Consider the following 23,857-nt stretch of genomic DNA (forward strand, 5'->3'; position numbering starts at 1 on the left):
CACAATACTCTGCAGGTCTTTGGTTTGTTTCATAGCAATCATGTTTAGCATTTTGGCATCAAAATACACTGAGCTACACAGTGGTTACTTCTTAAAGAAAATCCAAAAAACAGATACGAATGTTTCAGTCCTGTTTACAAATAGTAGACTTGTACTTCAACCATTCTTGTTGGAGATGCTGGGTGTGGACTTCACTGTTGGGACGTCCAAACCACTGAGTGTGATTGACTGTAAAGTGGATGTAACCTATGGCAGCTAATGCACCTCTATAAGCTCACCATTCATCACTGATAAGGGTGGTGCCTGGACGCACATGTCTGACCACTATCGCTATAAGATACTTCTGTGCTCTTCTCTTTACAAATCGTCCCTTGCTACTAGTATGCCAAAGACCCACTTCCTTCATCCCCATGTTTATGGCTGACCTCCCTTGACCATAATGTTATAAAAGTCAAATTATATCACATTGCTGATCTGCAAAGATCACTGCCACAAAACAAAATTGGCAAAAAAACATAGAAATGGCTTTCATATAGACATTAAGACATTACAAATGCCTGTAATGGATTAAAAATGTACATTAGATGTGTTGGTGTAATTTTGTGGGGAGCACTATGGTTGTTTTTTTTTTTACATACAGTTGACCATAATACCTGTAGCAAGACCTGGTTTAGTGATTAGCTGTTCCATATAGTACTTTAAGCACATGTTTTTTATGAAAAATATTGATTTAAAAAAATATGAAACGTAATCTTCTCAATACACATCTATCTTTAGCTTCTATTTCATGTATGGAAAGTAATGAAAACGATCTGGTGGCACTGCCACTGTAACTGACTTTGTGTTAAAGTTGCTTTACTGCTGTTACCATGGTGAAGGCAATTCAAATATGTATTATATGTCCACAAGATGAACGTTTCCTCCTTTGCAATAAAAACATGTCTGCAAAGCCATTAACCCCATGAACCTGCAATATGAACAGAGATGGACCCTATTTGCTGTCGAGTGGTCAGCCGTAATTACAGTTTATCCTTAGTGGGGTCTGTAATCATTGAATTAAATGCGCAAAAGGGTTGATATGTACGTGGTTTATTTACATGTGACAGAAGTGCATATTTAACGGATTTAGTGTGGACAGAAAGCGTCCGATGTTACACGATGCCATGTGTTAGTTGGACGCTCACTCGCTGTTAGGATACGGTGTTATGTTTATGACAGAAGTTGCTTTGTGATAGTTAATGAATCGGCTAATTCGGCTCCACAGTAAATCACAGATTTTGCACAATGTATCGAGGATTCAGAAGTCACTTTGAAGGACTGACAGTAAACAAACGTGATCCATGAAGACAGCGTCGTCTTTGAATTATGTTACACTTTATGCCTCATCTCTTGGAGATATCGCCTGAAACTAGGAGAAATTCAGAAATCTAATGGTACATGTAGCATCAACCCACCAGTGAAAGCTATATGAAGCTATCTGACACTTCTCTCTTGCTAGCAGTCTCTTTCTGAAGCCATTTCATGAGTTTTGCAGTAGTCCTCTTGGTGGGCTTTTGTTGTTAAACATGTGGTCCTTTCCAACAAAGATGTTTGAAATGACAAAATAAAGAAACTTTGCCCTTAAAGGAGAATTAGCAAATAGCTTGACCCAAACTTTAGCCGTGAAAATGCATCAAGACGATAATCTATGGTTGGGACGTTTCCATGTTTCCATATCTGTCCAGTATTTAAAATTTAATTTTAGACTGAAGAGATTGGGTTTCTTAAAAATATTGTATTGGATAGAAATATTTCTTACTCAGAGGACAAACTAGTTTGGAAAAAGACATGGAAAAATTCATTTCAATTGTTCACCAAGAAGTTATCTACCTCTCCAGGGATGTAAAATTACAAAATATCTCAAGCAGTCAGTTTGGACAAAAATAAAAAGATATAGTCCTGTTTTTTCATATATAAATACATAGTTTCACATCACATATGTTTTTGTTACTCTTATTTTTGATAGCAGCAATAAAAAATATGAAAAATAAAAAAGAAGTAAATACAGCATTACAGTAAATACTTACATAAAACTACTGTGCTAAATGGTAAAGAAAATGCATACTAATCACTTTCCACACAGATAATAAAACAAACAATTATAATATAAAAGACTGGCAGTAACAAATAGCTGTAGAGACTCAGCATATAACAGTCCAACTCCTGTGCTCATTGAACACCTGCTCATTAAGGATCTCACAGAGCTAGCTCGAAGTGCCGGAAATGTTCAAGCCGAATTGGCCGTCACCAACAGGTGATTATAAAGAGTGACAGGTAAGAAGCCAGTGAATGTTCATACTAGAGAATCTAAGAGCCTTTTCCACTCACTCTAACTGACTCAAAACTAACAAAAAAAGTGATAGCCTCCAAAAATGTGCATAAAAACTGCGTGGCTCTGTGTATTTTGGAGACAAATGCTGACCTCACCATACACTAAAAACCAGTTTGGGTCAATATAGCACCAATATAAAATATAGCAATATATTATTTTGACCCGGTGTTACACACAACAAACTTCTTGTACTCATGTTTCAGAAAAGCCCTGCACAGAGGCTCCCAAACACTACTGATTTCTGAATGGATGGATATTTGGCTTGCACTCAACCCTTTGGATGTATAAAATACTCATGTAAAGTAAACCAGATGTTCCTGAAAACTTCCTGAAGAGAACAGTCAGCAACACAAACAGCACTCAGGGACTTCTGGGTGGCCAGTAGCTCTTTAATGTGATGCGAGAATAAAGCAGCACAATTGAAACAAGGGTAAGGAATATATACAGAAGAATCCACTAAACAGCAGTTTGCTTTCCGTGGTTAAAAGCCCATTACCTAAATTACACCGGTGTACCCTGTTGTAATTGCTGATGCATAAAGTGTCATGAAGTGTAAAGTGTGCTAATGCGTGCTGTCTGTGTCACTGCTGATCGACCTCCACTCACAGCCGACTGGACTGGCTGCATTGCTTCATCTTCAGCCTCTGTGACAGGCCGAGGTCGCTCTGCGAGGCATTTCTCTGCACAAGCCCACCCATTAATATTGATACACTTCCCACAAGCCGGCGTAACACAACACAGACATGAGACAAAAAAAAAACACATAAAGAACAAGAAACATTCAGATTTTATCTGCTCTTTTCTTTTCTCTGTTACATTGTTGTGCAGCCTCAATTCATGGTCAGAATTTGATATGAGCATGACGGCTGTCATGCTGCCTTTTATTTTGCCATAATACATAACTCTCATGTATCTGTGTGCAGCGGCTCTCCATCGGCTCAAGTGTAATAAGGTTATTAGCATGCTGTTGACATGTGGTGCAAGTGATAAATATAACAATAAATCCCGAATAGTGCACAATATGATAACTAAACAATATATAATTACATAATTTGACATTGTCATTATATCTTAATTAACAGATTCAGATGGCATTTCTGTACCATTTTGACACATTTTAGTTACACTAACTGCATGGAATAGCAAATATGGAAAAAGGTTTAAATGGATTGCTATGAAATTTGGTACAGACATTCATGATACCCACATGATGAAACCTGATGATTTGATCTCTTGCACCACTATCACCACTATCAAAACTTTGGTTCTTTAAATCCCAGCCTCAGCCTCAGTACTTTGTGTTTTGTGCTAATTAGCAAATGGTGCATGCTAACATGCAAAATTAAGATGTTGACCGAGGTAAATATTACACCTGCCAAACATTAGCATGTTAACATCGTCATTGTAAGCATGTTAGAATGCTGACATTAGCACTTAGGCCATGTTCAGACCAAAAATTGCCCTGCATGAAAACAATACAAGGTTTGCAGCAGTGGGGGGTATGTTGTTTGAGGTACTGGTGTCAATATTTTTTTTTCCTAGGACAGCGAAGTCATGACCTGCCCTTCTCTGCCTCTGATTGGCTTACCCTGATATTCTTACCCTAACCCTAACCAATCTCACTCCTCAAACCTAGACCAACCCAACCAATGAAGGCAACAAGTACTAGTCAATCAGAGGTAGAATAGGGAGGGTCATAACTTCGCCATCCTAGGGGGAAAAAAATTGGTGTACCGGTGAGACAATGAAATACAATCCAGGAAGATGAGTTGGACTTACAGACATTTAAATATTTATCAGAACCCAAACCACTGTACAGCATTTTTGAATATGCAGACATGATTTGACAACTCTGGAAAGTTATCATGGCAGCACATGCTTTCTTTGCGACCATCGCAAGGTAAAACAGTCGAATACAGCATTCATGCTACAGATGAATTCACCAGGAATGTGTGCTTGCATGTGTGATTGGCCAACGCAGCATCTCACCAGATGACGTCGGGTTGCGTTGCAGCAAAAGTTGAGTCTGGTTCAACTTTTAGCTGGACGACCGCTGTGTAATCACACTGGTCCCATTTAAATAAATGGGAGGGCTGCATTTTTTAACACAAAGAAACGCCAGCTTAGCAGAAAACAGCGGTGTGACTAGGACAGACTTGCAATTGTCACAAAAGTTTTTTACATTGATTCATGACGTGGTTGTTCAGCAATCAAAAGCACTGAGCAGAGTCATAGTCCTTCTTCAATCAAATGAACATAATTTGGATAAAATAATAAATTATGTAAGAGATCCAAAATTGGATCTTGTGATTTATTCTGAAGTGCCCGTGCTGTTAAAGATTTATATATTTTCTACTTGACAGCATGAACTGACATGCCTCTTTCCTTTCCAGATGGATAACAAGAGCAGCCGTATGTTGGAGGAGACAATTTGGAGTCATTAGATTGAAATAAAATACCCTATTCTTTCTTTTGCATTCCAACTGACCTTTACATCCAAGGGGGTGATGTATTGCGAGCAGACCATGGAAAACTAAAAGATGTCCACAAAGAACTTCTATCTATGTGAGGTCCAGAGTCCTTCACTGCTCAATTAATTCTCAGGTTGCCTGTGTCAGGCTGTGTCCACACTGAAGAGGCAACGGATGAATTAAAGCACTGAATTATTTACATGCAGAAACGTAGGAATGAGTTAGTGGTTCTTATTTAGACATTTCTCTTGCACGTTAACCTTCTCTGTTTTCTTAATATTCAGCATAAGATGTGTGCATGAATCGAATTGTGCTCTTAACTGTGTGTTCAGACAGCGAGTGATCAGCGTCATCAAAGTTCACTGCGATTTGATTGGGTACACTTCATTAATATCAGATCACAACAAGGGGCGACGGAATGTTTTCTATAAAGAAATGGAAAAGGCTCTCCGCTCGCCCACATTTTAGGCGTACATTGTTGAGATGAAGGAACACACCCAATCTGTTCTCTGCAAACCTACTTTACAGCAAACATATGGTGGGTAATAACCTTAATATATTTATTGATACAGAGCTGTCTGGTTTGTGGCTCTTGTCAAATGTAGCGTTAACTGAATAAATGAAACGTGCTGTCGACTGTTAGCTTAATAATCATTAGTTAGCTACCAGACTTTCACGTCCAAGCTAACGCTGTGCACCCAGCTGGAAGAGCAAAGCGGTACCCTGACGTTTTTACAAGCTAACATGATTCCTCTAATAGTAATGTCATTACATTCAATGTAATACAGTATAACACTTGTGGGTTTGTGTCTTACAGAAGCTGAAACATGTTCAGGGGATTTTATTCACATAACTTACACTAAAATAATCTGCTACTGCACTGGCTAAACTTTCAACACATCCTCATTGGAATTTAAATTAACTTATGATGCCTTTGCTGGCAATTAACAACATATCAAATGTGTCCTATGCTGCATTTAGGTTTTGTCAGTAAAATCAAATAAAAGGGAAAATTGTCCATGCTTCTGACTTCTTGCCTTACTGCTAGATGACTACTATTGTTGCAAGCTTGTCCCATCAGATAATTGGAAATTAGCTTCAACTTTTCCATTATTATTGTGCCACATATTTGTAATGCTTTGTTGACAAACAAGACCCTGATTTTAGTTAGATATATTTCTTGTATAGCCTTATATAACCCATAAATATTACATCTATTCACATCTAGATGGTTTAGCAGCTGTGTGGCCACAGTTTGATACTTATAACTTCTCACCAAGTGGGAGACATCATAGCTGTCAGAAATCCAGATATCTCAGACTATAATTACAGTCAAGAGATTGACACTAACAGTTTTTCTCTATAGGGTCAACATATGGTCACGGTGCACCAGCTTCTTTCCCATCATCTAAACTTCAACCCTGTCATCTTCATGAGGAGTGGGAAGGAAGATGAAAAAGAAGAATAAAATGAAGAAGCAATGCAAGAAAAACAGAGAAATAAAGAATTTAATGCTGTTTGTTCCTCAAAGATTTCTAATTTATTTTGAAATAAGAAGTATATTAAATAAAAGTTTTAAGTTAAGTGTGATTTTATTTTTGATATGATATAAGGTGTACAATGTACACTTAAGATTACAGCCGGCGTATCCTATAGTTACCCTGCAACTACATGTAACAAGAGGGGAACTATCAGTGCTTTAGATTACAGCCTGAATACCCCATAGTTATTCTGTAACTAAATGTAACTGAGGAAAACTGCCACCACATATATAACTAATTCTATAACTACAGATAATAATGTCAGAACAGTCAATTGTTTTGATTTTACTTGCCTCAAAACATGGAAGAACAAACTACATTAACTCCAGTTTGCTGTCAGAAGATACCTCATGTTTTACCTTTAGCTATATTTATATTAGTTATAGCTATATATTTGTTTCCTGGGATGAAATGAAGCCAGTGCACAGAGCTGAAAAAAAGTAAGCTTGCACCTTCTTGAGGAGCCATTGTGCTGGACGAAAACAATTACCAGGGAGAAGACTTTCAACATTTTAATAACTTCAGAATTGTCAACATGTGTTTACACCAAAACAAAAGTGAGTGACATCTACGGTGGGTGAATTCTGTTCACCAATGGCCAAGAGGCCATAAACGAACGTCCAGTAATAAAGTATGCCAGTGAGGTGATGGTAGGTGATCAGTAGGTCCTACATATCCTGTAATAATAGAATAGGTACCCAATAATTAAAAAATAACTACAGTATAAGTTCATTGTAAGCTCCTGAACTGTTACCTCCTTATTCCATAACTTCACATCTTGTTCCCCTGTACCTACATATATGTATCGGTACATACTGTATTGGTACACCATTAGTACAAAAGATTACACTGTAACTATGGGGTTGTTACGCTGTACATTGTGGGCTTTTAATCTAAAGCGTTAATGCAAGAAATCTCAATATTTGCGAGAGCTTGCAATTTTGCTAAATTACCGCCATAAAATGGCCAAATCTACAGACCACTTGTGATTTGGAGCAAAATTCGTGTCGTGGTAACTTATATCATTGCAGCGTGCATTCAGCAAGGATTCCAGTGCACATTCAGGTGGAAGATGGACAAACCTCACCTGCCAACAAAAATGGTGCCATAGACCAAGCAAAACAACTCTCAAATGTTCCCAGATGTGGTTTGCATTCAGTTAGTTAGAAATGCAAGTTGATGCATTGTTCAGACAACAAAGATGGACCTATGTTTGAGCCCATTGTTCTCATTTTAAGAAGTAAATTACAAAATTAGCACTGAAATATAGTTGTTTCTGTGATTTGCAGTATGCTTTTTATCCAAGGAAGTGATCACATATGACACTTTATCAGCAGTAGTTTTTTAAAAATTGCATGCTTTTCCTTTGCTTGCAATTTTTCCAAATTCCCACAATTTTACCGCAATAAGAGCACATAAAACATTACCACAGCAAAATGAAGCAGTTTTGGCCGCGATAATCACACACAAAATCTGTGAAATCCTGGAGGGACTGGCTGCGAATAAACACAAACGGTCCAGCAATCAAATTCATGTGAATGACGCAAGCCAAACATTCACTTTGCATCCTGTCTGAACAAACCGTAACATGTTGATCATATGTCAAAGCTAACTGTTAGCTAGCCAATTAGTTAAACTTCTAACATTATCCGTCAACTGAGAATTTCCCTGTAACATAAGCTAAACATAATCCGAATAAACTAGGTGAGTCACCAAACAATATACAGGAAGCAGCTAGCGCCACAAATATTTTCATTCATGAAATTTTCATTTCATTAATTATACACTATTTTTGTAAAACTTAACCTAATGCTACCTTTTTTTCTGGGAAAGTAAAAGATCCTTTTAATGCTTATAAAGAATTAAGGTTTATAAAATGGTTCTATATTGAACCATTTAAGGTTGCCAGTATGTACCTAGATACAGAACCTAAAAAGGTCCGAGATACAGCAGAATCATATTTTGCTTTAGGAAGTTAGAAAGTGGAGTCGTTGGGATTTATGTGTAATCTTGATTCCATCTCTTTCAATTTTGATGATTATCAATGGACTTCCTATCAAATGTCAAATTACTTTTTCTTTATTCTCATATCATCGTTGTCAGTCAGTTAATATCTTAGAGAATCAGCCCCGGAAATGTGTGAAGGTGATTTTATAGATGGATCAGGATATTGTAAATGTGGATGAAAGTGTTAAGGGTTTCGCTCTCAGACCGTATCCACATTTCATTTATTTGTGTTTTAAACAGTGGCACAGAACAATTAACAGTATGAAACTGAGGTTGCAATACGACCATCATCAATATAACCCCAACTATTATGACCACACAATATGTTTCCAGTAATCCTCTCACCAAGGCACCAAGCAACATCCTTTGTCTGCCTCCATTGAAAAAAAGCCTTAACCTAATGTGAAGGTTAGAGCATTAATGTAGTGTGTGTGCGAGTGTCATTGTCAGCCTGTGATTCAAACACATATGCAGGCAGGACGTTAGCCAGCTGAGCTTGGTCAGAATGAATAGAGCAAGAGGAAATTGGAAGTGAGTTTCTACAGCTGCGTTTTTGGTCAACACCAATATATTTTACATTATAAACATCCTTTTGTTTTCTGGGAACAATGGGAAATAATCAGTATGTCATTGCCGATTCAGATCAAGAACATGATAGTCAATTGTGAATCTGAAATTGAATTGAGAACAAATGGGTTTGAATTGAATAAAACTGAATAGGAGTTCTGCAGCTCTTGTTTTTCATCAGTTGTTCAAGCGAAACAGCAGAGACACAAAGGAGAATCACGATAACACATCTTGTGCCAAGACTCGAATCGATACAGTTTGAAACTAACAGTGAGATCAAGCTGCTGTATATCATGACTGCTTTCCAGTTTTTTTCCTCCTGAGGTGTATCTTGCTTGATCTATGTTGTGTCACCACATTGTGGCAGATTGTAAAAATTGTACAGATAACTTTTCCTTTCAGTCACATCTCCGTTTATCTGACTCTTCATATAATTTGGGCTGCAGGCGCTTTGGCTGGCTGGGAATCTGAAAGCTTATTGAAGGCCAGAAAATGGAGCTCACAGCCCTCAGGCTTTTCCATGTCATCAATCCAAAGTTTTTAGCAAATTGTTGTATCAATACAGTTTTATCTGAGCTGCTGCAGAGGTCAAACTGAAGGGCCACATCCTGCGCCCTTATGCAATTAAAGCAATTTATACCAATAGTGATGATTGGTATAATTTTGCTCCAGTGGTCAGACTGTCCCTCTGCGTGATGCTCATGGCCGAAAGAACCAGCCTGATGATGCACAAAGTAACAAAGATGCCAGCATTTCCAGAACACAAATACATGACATAAAAGCCTTTTCTCCTTGCTGTACTACAGACTTTAAATCTCAGCTTTTATTGAGTTTACAAAAGGGATACATTTCCATACACATAGCTAACGGCAAAGTTGGCTGTGTGGCGAGTGCACCAACTGATTAGTTGGACTTATTTACTATAGGAGGCTTTTTGGATGTCAGTAATGGAGGCATGCATTTATGTCTGAGTGCCAAACCTCAATTTCCAGTGTTCAGCGTGGTCTGGCAGCTTAGGATAAGCTTTCTTTGCTCAAAGGCTCCCACATGTCTTAAAAGGTGGTTTGTACTTTGGCTTGGCTGCTCTGCTGTGTGCAGTGGAGATGTGCTAAAAAGCAGCTGCAGGCTGAAAGGTGAAAACATGACATACGTTGTGCATCATAAGCCCTTTTCAGACATAGGAATGTGCAACATTTGTTGGCTTCATCAAGATGTTAAAACCAGAGAAAGGTGAGTTTTACGTTAATGTTCCTTACAGATTTATTTAGACATGACAGACAGAACGAGACATCTGTTCTTTTGTGATATTTGGCACCTGGTGCAACAGATGGAGTACTACCACTTCTGAAAAAGTTTAATGATATGAAAGAAGAAGCGTTCTGGGGTTTTTTTTGACTCTGAGTTCTGCTGGATATTAATTTATTTATTCACCCATGCAGTTGGCATGGAATAAAGTAAAAAATATAAGAAGGGAGACAGCTGGCCTGATTATTACTGTGGTTATACAAGGGTTTTTTCTTACCTTCTTTTGCCCCGCAACCCAAGAGGAACATTTTCCCACATACACACATCCCAGTTTTTCAACTTTTATTAAGGTGATTTTATGTTCTTAGAGCATAAGAGATGATACTATTTGAGAAATTTATTACACTGACTTTAATCAGAGAAACAAGATGAGCATTTAGTTTCTCTCTTTGTGTATTAAACCATCTGCTGCTCTAGCCTGTATGTTAATCTGGAACCATTCAATTCAGACTTGTGCCATGTTGAAAGTGTTACGGAAATGTGACTAAATGCAACTGTCATGACTTTCACGTAACTGACATGTTAAACTGTTGTCACATTTACGTTCAGCGGATCATGTCTGAAGGGGGCCCTAATGGAAGGTGCCTTGTGGTGACAGCAATCACATTGACAGCCAACCTGATTTTCACCGTTGTGAGGTATAAAAGACCTGTCTGCCAGCTGTGGTTCAGCCAATCAGCTGTCATACTTTATTTTATATTCTAGCTATACATTCTGATCTATGTCTGTCTCTGCACACATCTGACAAAACACAAATCCACAACCCCCTCCCCTTTGTCAGACGTGTCAGTGAGGCGGGCAAAGTGACAAAACACAGACAAACACAATCAACTGACTTGATAAGCAATCTGAGCCTAAATGATGGAATAACTACAGCCCTCTCTTGCATCTCCTCAAGGACAAACAGCAAGTCTCTTTTCACCTATTTAGTTTACTCTCAGAGTGCACAATTTTGCACTTTGCAATCATGAAACCATTATAATAAGTTGACTATTGACATCAGGATTAAATGACCCTGTAGAGGCCCAGCGTGAGATTGACCTGCAATCAGCACAAGATGTTTTTAAATGCCTGACAACTGTCCTGATCAGATGATGGCATCTGTCTGTTGTTTGGATGTTTAGAAAATGATGCCTACATAGTGAGAGCGAAGTGACAGTTACAAAGTCAGTGTCACTGTGTGCTCTTCCACCAAAACTCATCAATGCCTCCAGGTCCTGGATGTGGATTAGTGTCACAGAGCTATTGCAGAGAAAAGCTGTGTCCAACTTTGACAGAAAGCTGTTCCTCACTCACACTTCCCAGAGGGGAAATTAGCGCAGCAGAATGCTATTTCACACTGAGACCTCACCTTTCGCCTCAATGTAATCATTATGTTTCTGGAGTGTAAAATGGTTATGGCCTTCAAATGTAATTGAAGGACCTGAGGTTTCATACCATCTCAGAAAAAAAGAAGTAATGTTTGGGCAGAAAAACTCTGAAACTTAAATTCCAGTGACATGACACTTGATTTCTTGCAGGTGTGAACAGGTTCATACCATTAAAAATAATATTATTCACACATAAATTGTTGCAACAAAGCATTTATGTGTTTGATTTATGAAACATGATCTCCACAAATGATGCAGGTCTCATTTTCCAATCCTACCTGTGGTGTTGCAGTTCGGGGCTTTTAATGGATGTCTCTCTATCAGACCAATCAGTCCATCCATCCATCCATCCACCCATTTTCCAGTGCTTATCCGGGTCCACTTAAGTTTGGCAGCAGGCAAAGCCACATCCTCCTGCTCCTCCAGGAGGATCCCAAAGCATCCCAAGGCCAGATGGGATACATAATCCCTCCAGTGTGTTCTGGGTTTTTCTCCCAGTTGGACATGCTCAGAAATCGTCCACAGGGAGGCTTCCAGGAGACATCCTAATCAGATCAGTCTATGAAAACTGGCTCTAGAGATATGTCATATCATGCCAATGAATGCTTTTTTGGCCATGCAAGCGGCAATGATGGCAATGTCAGTCTGTCGCTTTGATCTAGCCTGAAATATCACAACAACAATTGAAAGGATTGCCATGACATTTTGTACAGACAGTCATATTCCCCAGAGGATGAATCCTGATGACTTGGCAACCCCATGACTTTTCCTCTTGCACCATCATGAGGCAGGCATGTGTGGGATTTAGTGAAATGATCTCGACAACTTTTGGATGGGTTGACATGAATTTTGGAGCAGATATTCACGTCTCCCTGAATTATAATAACTGTGGTTATCCTTTAACGTTTCATCCAGTCTAATTTATGGCCAAATACACATTCAGAGTCAGCTATACTTTGCATTTTGTGATAATTAGCACATTAGCATGCTAGTATGCTATGATTGTGAACATTGTAAACATATCTGTTAAACATCAGCATATTAGCATTGTCATTGCGAGCATGTTAGCATTGTGACGTTAGCATTTAGCAAGTACAACCTCACAGAACTGCAAACTGTGCACTCTTACAGGTTATACAAATGTCATAACCCGGCCCATAGGCCATGACAAAAATGGGAAAAGACACCAAATGCCAATAAATACAAGTTATTTATTGTAATAAAGAAAATAAACTGCAAGGTAACTTCAGATATGAGGTGTGTTAGTCAGTGACATAGTGTTCATATAGATGTATGTGGATAGTGTAGGATGAGGTGTTGTGGAGTAAAAACAAAACAAAGGTTAAGCAAAGCAAAAGGGTGCAGGCGCTGGGAAAAGAGCAAGCCATACTGGAAGCTGGGACTTTTATATCCTAGAGCACTGGACCCAGGTGCTCCAGATATGGTTGGATACTGCAATCAGCACCTGCAATCAGCTTCTCTGGCACCTCAAAGACAACAAGGGTAGACACAGTAACTGACACAGCACAAACAAGCAGACAGGGGCCGTCACACAAGGGAGAACTAGTTAGTTCAACGTGTTGTCCAACCATGACAGAAGGTAGAAAGTGTTTAGAGTTGCAACTACCACGGCTCAAAACTGAAGCCAATGCAGAAGTACCTGAAAGTGCAATGCCAGTGACAACTGCTAGATGCCGGCTCACTTGCTAAATTCAGGTTCTCTAATGTGTCTAAGTGTGCCGGTGGTCATTGTGGAAATTATGGCTGCTTTAATAAAAATTTGAAGACTTATATAGTAGGCTTTGATGTCTGCCGTGTATAATTTAATCATTTCAATGCAGGATAATGGCGCTCATTTTCAGGCAGTCTCTCCTGGGTGGTATTCATAGCATTGCATTCAGGTAAAAACATGAAAAATGATTGAACTAGTGAAATTTCAGCTGAAAAATGTTGTAATTATAGCACCCTAATGGCTATCACAAAAGCCAGAAAATATGCTAAATGCAAGATCACTCCAAATTTTGTTAAAATCATGCATTTAAAAACATACACAACCAGCTACACAAGCCAGGGGGTTTTACCTCACATTTCCTCTGCTCCACTTGAGCCCCTCCATTGTAATAACCTAATAATCTACTTTTCAGATACAGTTGTATGTATCTTAACGCTAACTGTGGGATCTGTACTTTGAACACACTCTGTAAGGACACCTGAAGAGCTGCCTTGGGAATCAAAATGAAATTGGTCCATGTCTAAACCTCGGCACTGGTGAATGAGAGTCATTTTGCAGAACGTCTTTGTTCAAGAGCTGTCATTTGTCAGAGCAATGACAGTTAAAATGGTAACATTTCTGTCCAGTGACTAGTTATGAAACATCCATATGAGCAGCTTTTGATTCTCCCAATCACCTGCCAAAGACCAAAATAATTTACCAAATTAGTAGTGTTCTGATCATTTGCTACATAATAACATACAGTCAGGAAAACTGAAATAAGGAAAAAAATATGTGTTAATATCTGAGTATTTAAGTCAGGAAGTTGTCCAGGTTAAAACACTTGATGCTGAATTTGATAAAGTAACTATCCTGCTGTTTACTTCAGGACAATCAGATATTCTCGCCACTATTGATTTAAAATCTGACACTTGTTTTCTTCAGGTCAAGTCCACCGGTGAGCAACTTTTTTTTCTTAACTGCAGAGTCAACAGGAGCAGCATGCCTGCAGAGAACCCAGCCGAGAAGAAAAATTACTCAGGAGAGGGTGCATAAAATATAATGTTTAAAGATTTTTAAACTTCAACAATAAATCTGAATCTGGCCTCACTCTGAATGTTTGGCGTAACACGTACAATACCTGAAGATGGACTTTGGGATACAGGTATTGGCATTTTGAGACCATCTCAATCAATCAGTGTTAGTAAGGTGAACTAAAATAGTTCACCTTCAATTGGTCTCTAGCATGTTTTGCAGTGTTTTTTTGTGTATGTTTTCTTCTTTTGTTGATTTATTATGTGTGTGAATTTCCATTTTCCAACATCTGACTGCTAACATAATCCTACTCATCATAATCTCTTGTATCATTTCCCTTCAAGACATGTTGAAAAGTGATACATCCTAAGATTGTCTAATGTAGTCTTTTCCTCTTTCTCTTTCCAACAGCCTAATCATCAGTCTTGCAGAGCCTCCAGAGGCAAATCATCAGCATGAACACTATTTTCTCATGAAATGATAGTGTCCAGAAAGCATGACGGCTCAGTAGGAGAGTAAGTGGAAACATTGTTGTACATGTAAGCTTTAAATTGGAACACAGGATTTATTACAGTTTGTGGCTCTGTTTGCTTCCTCTTTGCAGCCACTTCAATGTCAAGCCAATGGAGTGAATTACCGCTAGCTGTATGCATCTGCATCTGTGAGTGCAGCATGAGTAGTATGATCTGTCATGTCGTACCAGATGATATTCCACGAGTTTAAAGTCCAGCGTTTTTCTGTTTTGAACATGGATGAGAGATGTTGAAGGGATTGTCTGGTGCAATTACATCACTGCTAGGAGTAGCGGGTCACTGCAGGCTATCCGGGGAAACAAACAAACAAAAAAAAAATTACAATTTTGACTGCAGGCATGTTGAGCCCCAGCCACAGACAGCTGGTGTGAGCCAAAGGCTCAGTGAATAGATTTACAGAGAGACATATATACTCTCTGAACTGAAAATGACCTTTGCCTGTTCGTGCCTTTAGCTTCCGTCGGTCATAGTTTTGATCCTGAGAATTGATGCGGTTCACAGGCACTGGTTAGTTCATTTTAAATAATGATCTTTTTACAGTAAAGGAGACCCGTCAGACACTGCTAGCAATGTGTCCAGGGTGTTTCCCAGCCTGGTGCATGCTGGGAGAGGCTTCACCATGAGAAGACAGGATGGACAATCAATGAATGTATGTAAGAAGCTTTAGGATGTGTTCTCTTTGTTTTTTGCCAGGATTATTTTGGCATACTCATCCTCCTGGCTACAGTGAAAGATAAGTGACAGTTGAGTTATAGCCAGTTATAGTCTCATGTGTTTATTCATTCACACTTTATTTGGACATTTCAACATCTTACTCAGTTTCTTATCATTTATACACTTAGTCGAATGACTCATTGAAAGTCTACTATGTTTAACTAAGGCATATATAAATATTAGGGATGCCCCTGGAAACCCATTTCTGAGTTGGAACCGTTTCTAAGATTTTAAGAACCTGCGTTTTTTTAAGGTTGGTTCTTTTATAAGCACTTTTATACATTTTGGTGTAACTCATGGTTGTGCTGCAGGCAGCCTCTCTGTCCTCTCCTCTGCTCCCTGAGTGGACAGCAGAGAGGTGGAGACAGTGAACCAGGTGAAGTAAAAGATAACAAGTTGACAACAACAACACTTGTTACTGTAAGTGCAATAAAAGTTTTGCAAATAAAAACCTAATAAGTACTTTATCAAACCACCTGTTCAACAAGCATAAACATGTAGAAAAGCAATATTTTCAATAGCTTTGTCCAAAGTCTCTCATCCACTCCTGGTGTATTTTATACAACCACAGTGGAATAAAATGTCTTAAAGATGGTGGAATATGGCACAAAAGAAATGGTGCTATAGAAAAGCTAGGTTAAAAATATATGTTTTTAGGTGTCATTTAAAGCTTTCAACCGAGCCTGCTTCTCTAATGTCTTTAGGCAAGGTGTTTCATAATTTGGGAGCATAATTGAAGAGAGCTGCATCTCCAGTTTTCTTTTGGATAGATTTATGGGTATCTAGTAAGCCTGCAGTGGAGGATCTAAGGGCCCGTGAAGGAACATAAAGCAACAGGGAGTCTGTGATGTAGCTTGGCCCCGACCCATTGAGGACTTTATAAACAAGTAAGAGGACTTTAAAATCAATTCTGGAAGACACAGGGAGTCAGTGTAGTCCAGCCAAGACTGAGTGATGTGTTCTCTCTTTTTTGATTTTGTTAACAGTCTAGCCGCAGAGTTCTGAATAAGTTGTAATCTTTCAATGGGCCTTTAAGGAAAACCCGTAAATAATGCATTGCAGTAGTCCAACCTACTTGAGATAAAAGCATGAATTTGTTTTTCTGCATCTTGCTGAGTTAGGAATGGTCGAATCTTGGTAATATTTCTGAGATAAGAGAATGCTGTTTTAATCATGTTGTTTATATGGGATTTAAAGCTCAAGTCAGAGTCTAAAATGACTCTTAGGCTTGTTACTTCTGGTTTGATCAAGGGAGTCAGGTTGCCAAGTCTTTTAAAGAGCTTGTCCCTTTTTGCTTAGGGGCCAATTAATAAGATTTCTGTTTTCTCCTCATTTCATTTTAAAAAGTTATTACTCATCCATTTATTGATTGCGGACAGACAGGCAGTCAGGGACTTTAAAGCAACTGGATTGCTTGGTTCAACAGATATGTATTATTGTGTATCGTCAGCATAGCTGTAAAAGCTAACATTATGTTCGCTGAGGACATCACTTAGCCAAAGCATATATAGTGAGAATAGCAAAGGCCCGAGGCAGCTCCTTTGCTCAACTCAAAGTTATTTCATATTTTTCTGAGACATGTTCTCCAAGACTAGTGAAAACTTTCCTTCCTGTAATGTATGTCCGGAAACCAGTTTAAAACACAGTCTGAGAGGCCAACCCAGCTCTTGAGGCGATTTATGAGGATTTCATGGTCAATAGTATTGAATGCTGCACTTAAATCAAGACGAACCAGAATAGATACGTTATTAGCATCAGTTATGAGTCTCAGATCACTAACTATCTTAGTGAGAGCAGTTTCTGTCCTATGATTAGCTCTGAAACCAGACTGAAATTTCTCCAGGAGATTGTTCTTGTTCAGAAAGTTGTTTATTTGGTTGAAGACAACTTTTTCAAGTATCTTGCTTGGAAAGGGGAGGTATGATATGGGTCTGTAATTGCGTAGAACTCCACAATCCTAGTTAAGTTTCATCAATAGAGGTTTCACAACAGCAGTTTTGAACATATCAGGAAAAACTCTGTTTATGACCATATTATAAATACTATTGAAGAGCCTCTTAATGAATGCAGAAGGAACTGGGTCAAGGCAACAAGTGGAAGATTTGCTCATAGCTACAATCATGTAAAGTTCTGAGAATCTTTCATTGTTGCTCAATATTGTCCACAGAGGTCACCAGGAGTTTTAACAATTTCAGCTCTGATAGTTGTGATATTATTGTATAAAATATTTAGCAAATTCCTCACATTTAGGGGAAGAGGCTTGAGTAAGAAGGTCAGAGGCAGGGGCAGGGTTTAACAATCTATTGATGGTAGAAAACAGTATTCTGGGATTGCTGTTATTTCCTGAGATGATTTTGGAAAAATAAGCCCTTCTCATAGTGCATACAGGGTAACCAAGTTTTCTTTGTAAATACTATGATGGATCTCCAGTTGAGTTTTTCTCCATCTCCTCTCTGCTGCCCTACAAGACCTCCTCAACTCAGGGATAGTGACACAGACTTTGTACTAAGAAGCTGGCAGGGTAAAGTCCATTTAATGTCCGGTCTAACTGATTCGGACATTTGCGTTCTCACATACAGCTCCTCCGGGTGGTGTCTACATAAGTTCAGGGCTGCAGTGCATGTGTGAAAGGTGCTTTAGCTACTGGCTGAGACAAACCAGCCCCTCCTCTCTCTACCAGCGGTACCTGCAGGCAGGTCTTCTTTCTGGACTTCACTCAGTATTTTGATGTCAGGAATATTATTTATTTTAGATTAGTTGCCAGTGAGCTATTATTTAACTTTATATAGTGACTTTGCTGTTGTAAACATTACTGTTACTGCTCAAGAAACAATATTTATATTTAAAATATAAATCAGTTCTAATCTTGTTCTCAATTTGTTCTTTTTTTAAAATAATATCTTTTTAAAAAGCAATTCTTTATTAATGAAAAAGAACTGATAAGAGAATTAATTAAGAACCAAACTGATAACGAGTATCGATAAGAGTAGTGGTATCGATAAAATCCTAACAATACCCATCCCTCATAAATATAGATGAAGAAAGAGGTTTTCCTTCCTCTATTTATTGCAGTAGTGACGCATGAAGATAACGTCAGTGAGCCTTGAGCAAAGACAAACTGACACTGTAAAAACATTTTTTTCAATGCAACAATTGTGCATTAAATACTTATTTGTTGGATGAAATTATCTTTGTTTTGAACCATACTTCACCTCAACCTACTGTAAGTGTATGAAATGATTAAAATAAGTCTCAAGTCATCAAACAGTGATATGAAAACTGATATTCAGTATCAAGCTAAGATTTAATCAGGTTTTACTGTCTGTAGCGCACAGGCCAGTGACACTTAGCTAAACATAAAGCTTAAGTTAAAGCTGCTCTAGTCAATATTTTTATACTAACGATAGATACATTGACTATGTATCATATGAAAGGGGTCGCTTGTTTTGGCTCTACAGCGCCAAACAGCAGACAAAGTTAGCGACTAACTGCTAAACATAGAGGAGCATTCAGCAGCAAAAGAGCCAGATGATATTTCCCTCAGGAGTTGGTGGAGACGAAAACAGGACTGAAAGGAGAGGAGTGAATATTGGACATAATTTCATCAGGTGCCAACTCCAAATGAATGCCAATGTTGGTCTGTGTCTTCTGGAGAGACGAGAAACACAACAGCATTAGTCATTTAAGAAAATCCTCAAAAACGAAATATGTTAAATTTCATGTGAAAAAACCCTCTAACAGCCATTGGAATTATAATTCTTGTCCGAAGGGGGCAAAGAAGGTTGTGGTGTTTCATTACATAAAAGAACACAAGAGTACCTGCACACTGCTAAATTGTTCCAAAATCTTCTTTAATTCCACACGGACATGACAACGTCTCGACCACTATGGATCCTCTTCATTACAGACCAACAAAGTCCGCAGAGGGAGGAGATCAGGATGGATGGACTTTAACATAGAAGATCGCTGTTCATTTACTATTCTATATTAATAATGATTCCCTCCGTCACCTCAAGCTGATTTGTAGTGAGTGTTCTGGTGCAAAAATGGCGGCCGTGCGTCACCTAGGTGGATGCTACACATTGGTGTGGTTGAGGTGAGTTTCCCCCCTTCACTGTGAAGCGCTTTGGGTATTAACATAAAGCACTATATAAATGTAATGCATTATTATTATTATTATTATTATTATTATTTTTAATTCTCAACCTTGACTCAACATTGGGATTTTTAAAACCATGACCACAGTCATCCTCTAACCTTTAACAAAGTATATTATATTATATATTATATTATTTTAACCCAAACTTTGATCATCATGGTTGTCAGATCAGAATGGATGTGTCGTTCTGGAGTGCAGGGACCAATGACATATCGGAGGACTTTTGAGACTTTATAAGGTGATAATATGTCAGTGTTGTGGTTACAGCTTGCTGTTGAGTATTAACTAAGAAACCAAAACATTACCACACAGGTTTACAAAACCACCTTCAGTGTGTGCTGAGCTGAGTTTCAATTTAGTATGCAGAGGGCTAATTTAAAAAAAAATACAAATAGTGCTGAATTTAAAAGCAAGAGTTTACTAAGTACATAAGTAGAACCATTTTCATAAAGTTTTCGCTGTATTCATGGAAGTCAATTGAATTATTGAATTATTGAATTAATGTCTGCAAGGTTGGTATCTGAGGCTTGGACGGCATTTTAGTGCTTAATTGGAGAGACTGATCTGATCCAGTCAATAAACTCACCTCTAAATTACTCTAACACAGCCTGAGAACAGCACAGCTCACCTCATCTTTCTGACTCCAGCAGAGAAAATCAATGTTAAAAAAAAAAAAAGAGAGAGAGAGAGAAATCAATTTCATGATTAGGGCACTCTGTGTTGCTTACTGAGTTTTACTTACTATATGCTGTGCAGAACCGTTTAGAGTAGGTCTGTAGAGAAAACTAAGAAGGGTAAAAGCATGATGAGCATGAAAATTAATGTAAAGAACACAACCAGTTTTTTTAAGTACATGTCAAGCTGTTTTTGGCGTTTTTTTGGTGCTGTGCAGCCCCAGTGATCCCACATACTGGTCTCTCATTGTCACACCAATTGGATTAGCCTGATTACATCATAGATCAATATTGTTTTGGTGCCAGGGAATGGACGCCGAACAGAGAGGACCGCTTAAATATTTTAACATCCTTCTGGGCCTTGTCCAGACAAACACTGAGCCAGTTTTCCTCTCCATGTGCGTCACACTCTTTATCATCTCCAATTGAACTTTTAAATTGTTTTTCAAAGTATAAAACTCTGGTTGGTTTCAATCCAACAGACCTTTCACTTTTCAACACTCTGTGCCAGCCAGATTAATTTAATTGAAATTCAGAGGTGTCCGTCAGGCTCTGCATTCTTTCAAAAGGCACCATCACCACAGCAGGAGCAGCATCTGCATAACAAGACTATGTCAAAACTTAATATATGACTGGACCCTGTGTGGTCAGTGGGCTAAATTGTGGCCAATTTGTTACAGGGATAGTCAGCGGTTGTGTCTATAATGTGAATTCCTGGATATTAAATGTTCAACTGCAATTTTCTGTAGGGGTCCCACTCTCCCTCATGCCTCTCTCTACTCAGCTTGCACTGTTTGTTCCTGCTTGGATGCAGCTGAAGCCCTACAAACCAACATTGCAGGTTTCTCATGTGCAGAAGTCCCAGGCGCACCACCGGGTGAGCTGCTGACATCATCCTGAGGAGCAACATGATGCTCCCCGCCATTACTGAGGCCGTGGACCTCACGAACCGGGTCAGCCGCAACAACGACTCCACATGCTCCTCCGACAGTTGTGTAATCATGGCATGGGAGTCCAGGTGCAGACCGAGGAAGGGCATCTGTTGGCTCAGCTTCAGGGCGCTCTTAGCATGCGATAAATTTGGGATGAGCTGCAGTCAATGAGTGAAACCGCTGTAAACGTCCCCTGCGGATGTAATGCAACAGTCAGTGGGGAAACTCCAACACTCGGCCAGCCAACCAATGGTGTAACTTCATCACTCAGTGACTCACTCAGTCAGTTAGTCAGTCAGTCAGTGATGGACATTCGCGATTATAGTTCTGGCGCCGCTGTTGGGGTCCAGCCAAAAAAACATCAGAGACTTTCTTTTATCACAGCCTGCAGACCTACAGCCAAACAACAAGCAGAATATCAATGAAAATTTATGATATATTTATGATGTAAATTCATTCATCAGTCACCAGGTAATGCATTTTGTGGACATATTGTACATTTTTTTTTTTTTTTTACAACACTATCTTTTCTCCTCCATCCTTCATTTAGTTTACACTGTCACTCCACAGTACATGGTAGAGCTCACAGAGTGGGACAGAATAATAATGGAGTAATGGACTCCTAATAATGGACTTCTAAGTTGTGCAGCCTTTTATGCTGGTTGTGTATAAAACTGCTATTTATCAGCACAACCAGAGTCAGGGCTCATATGACACTCATGTACACCTTCATTCGGCACATTGAAGACTTTGAAATAAATTTCAGACAGCTCTTACATCTTTTCACAACCTCCTGCATATACAACAGGTGTCCAGACCAGTTTGTCAAATAACATGGAGATTCTTAACAGTACTTCAAATAAAACTCACTCTGAACATTTTTCATTTTGCACATACAGTACGCAGTCATGGACCTGGCACATCCCCAACACTCTTCAACCATCATCACCATCAGTTACCAACCCCTCAGCAAAACCTGAGGGCTGGAAGATTGCTTGAGCTACCTGTCACTTCAATTGTGATCACACAAGTAGATGTGCACTTACTGAATTCACAGCTTCCTGCTTCTAGACAACTGTATGTATTTGAATGTAGCATTCCTCATTGACTACTCTCAAGGTGTAAATGGTTATCACATTCAATAAAAAAAATTGGCAGGGTTTATCTAAAGAAATACTTACAAATAAAATGAAAATGCTCCAAAATCATATTTTTGACTTGCTTAAGCACAATTTGCACAAGGAATAACGTCGCCGGGCCAATACCACTATGAAAATGTAGAACTAGAAGCTAATAGAATATAAAATATGTTAATTTTAGGAGATGTTGTTCGCTGAAGAGGGCGATACTTCCTCACAAGAAAAATGACAGTACTTGCTGTGAGTTGAAATGCTTTAAACAGTGTGGATGTGTACATAGGCAACTATTTGCTAACACATTCACCTTTATAGGGTGATAATATGTTTATATAATATGTTATTTTGTCATTTGGGGATGAGGACTTGTTTCAGCTTTCTCTTTCCACATTAACAATAATCATCTACATTAAATCTTGTAATCTTTTGGTTGATATCCCTCTGATTATGGCCTTGGAACCAAATAGCAGTACTTTAAGAAAGGAATTTGCAAAACACATAGAAATTGTACAATGTTATTGCAGCCACAACTGAATAAAAGTGAAAAGCATCAGCCGGCAGCTTCAACCTCTGAAATGTTTTTCTATAAAAATAACACAACAAAAGGATGTTACCATCACAACTGCAAATTAAGTTTAGAAGCAGAAATATTTCTCAGCTATCTAAAATTATAGAGTTAAGGTCAAGTATTGTTGTCACTGCCTCGGAATCAAAAGGCACAAAGAAATCAATATCTCCTGTGACGGCAGCATCAGCAGACCATAATGCAACACAACCAGAAGACACGGTGCATTCACGAGTGAGAGCTGCAAATCTGAGGTGGAAAAACTCACTCTTCTGCTCTTGCCTGGTGAGCTAATACGTATAAGCTGAAGAGAACAAGTTGACATCCTTTAATGGAGGTTGTCAAAAGTAATTTTAGGAAATATAGGAAATCACTACCAGGAGAAAATGAAGGCAAGGCAAGCTGAGAGAAAGTGGAGGTAAATCACAACACAATGTCATAAAATTAATTAAATTCAATTTTATTCAAAAGGCTTTACTAGCATGACATTTGACATGTGTTGCTAAAGCATAATTATAATTATGAAAGACAATGTTAAAAAATGAAATTAACAAAAAACAATGTGAACAACAACGTTAGTTGATGGAATAAAATAGATAATGAAATAAATTAATGAAATGAAATAATATATAAGTAATATAAGTAATCAAGTTAGTGCTGGTACATTTTAAATGTGAATTTAACAATGTAAGATAAACAAAAACAATGCAAGTGTTAATCAACTGATAATAAAATAAAGAGATGATATATGATATCCATTATTCTA

The 23,857-nt window shown here is 38.4% G+C and overlaps 1 long non-coding RNA gene across 1 annotated transcript; it reads left to right on the top strand.

Moving 5' to 3' along the window:
• Positions 1 to 14,244: 14,244 nt before the first annotated feature.
• LOC121888409 lies at positions 14,245 to 15,239 on the top strand. Its single transcript, XR_006093234.1, has 3 exons — positions 14,245 to 14,508; positions 14,790 to 14,893; positions 14,983 to 15,239. It is a non-coding gene; the product is annotated as an uncharacterized LOC121888409 (long non-coding RNA).
• The last annotated feature ends 8,618 nt before the right edge of the window (positions 15,240 to 23,857 follow it).

The sequence above is a fragment of the Thunnus maccoyii genome, chromosome 21 (genome assembly GCF_910596095.1).
Source record: "Thunnus maccoyii chromosome 21, fThuMac1.1, whole genome shotgun sequence".
NCBI lineage: Eukaryota > Metazoa > Chordata > Actinopteri > Scombriformes > Scombridae > Thunnus > Thunnus maccoyii.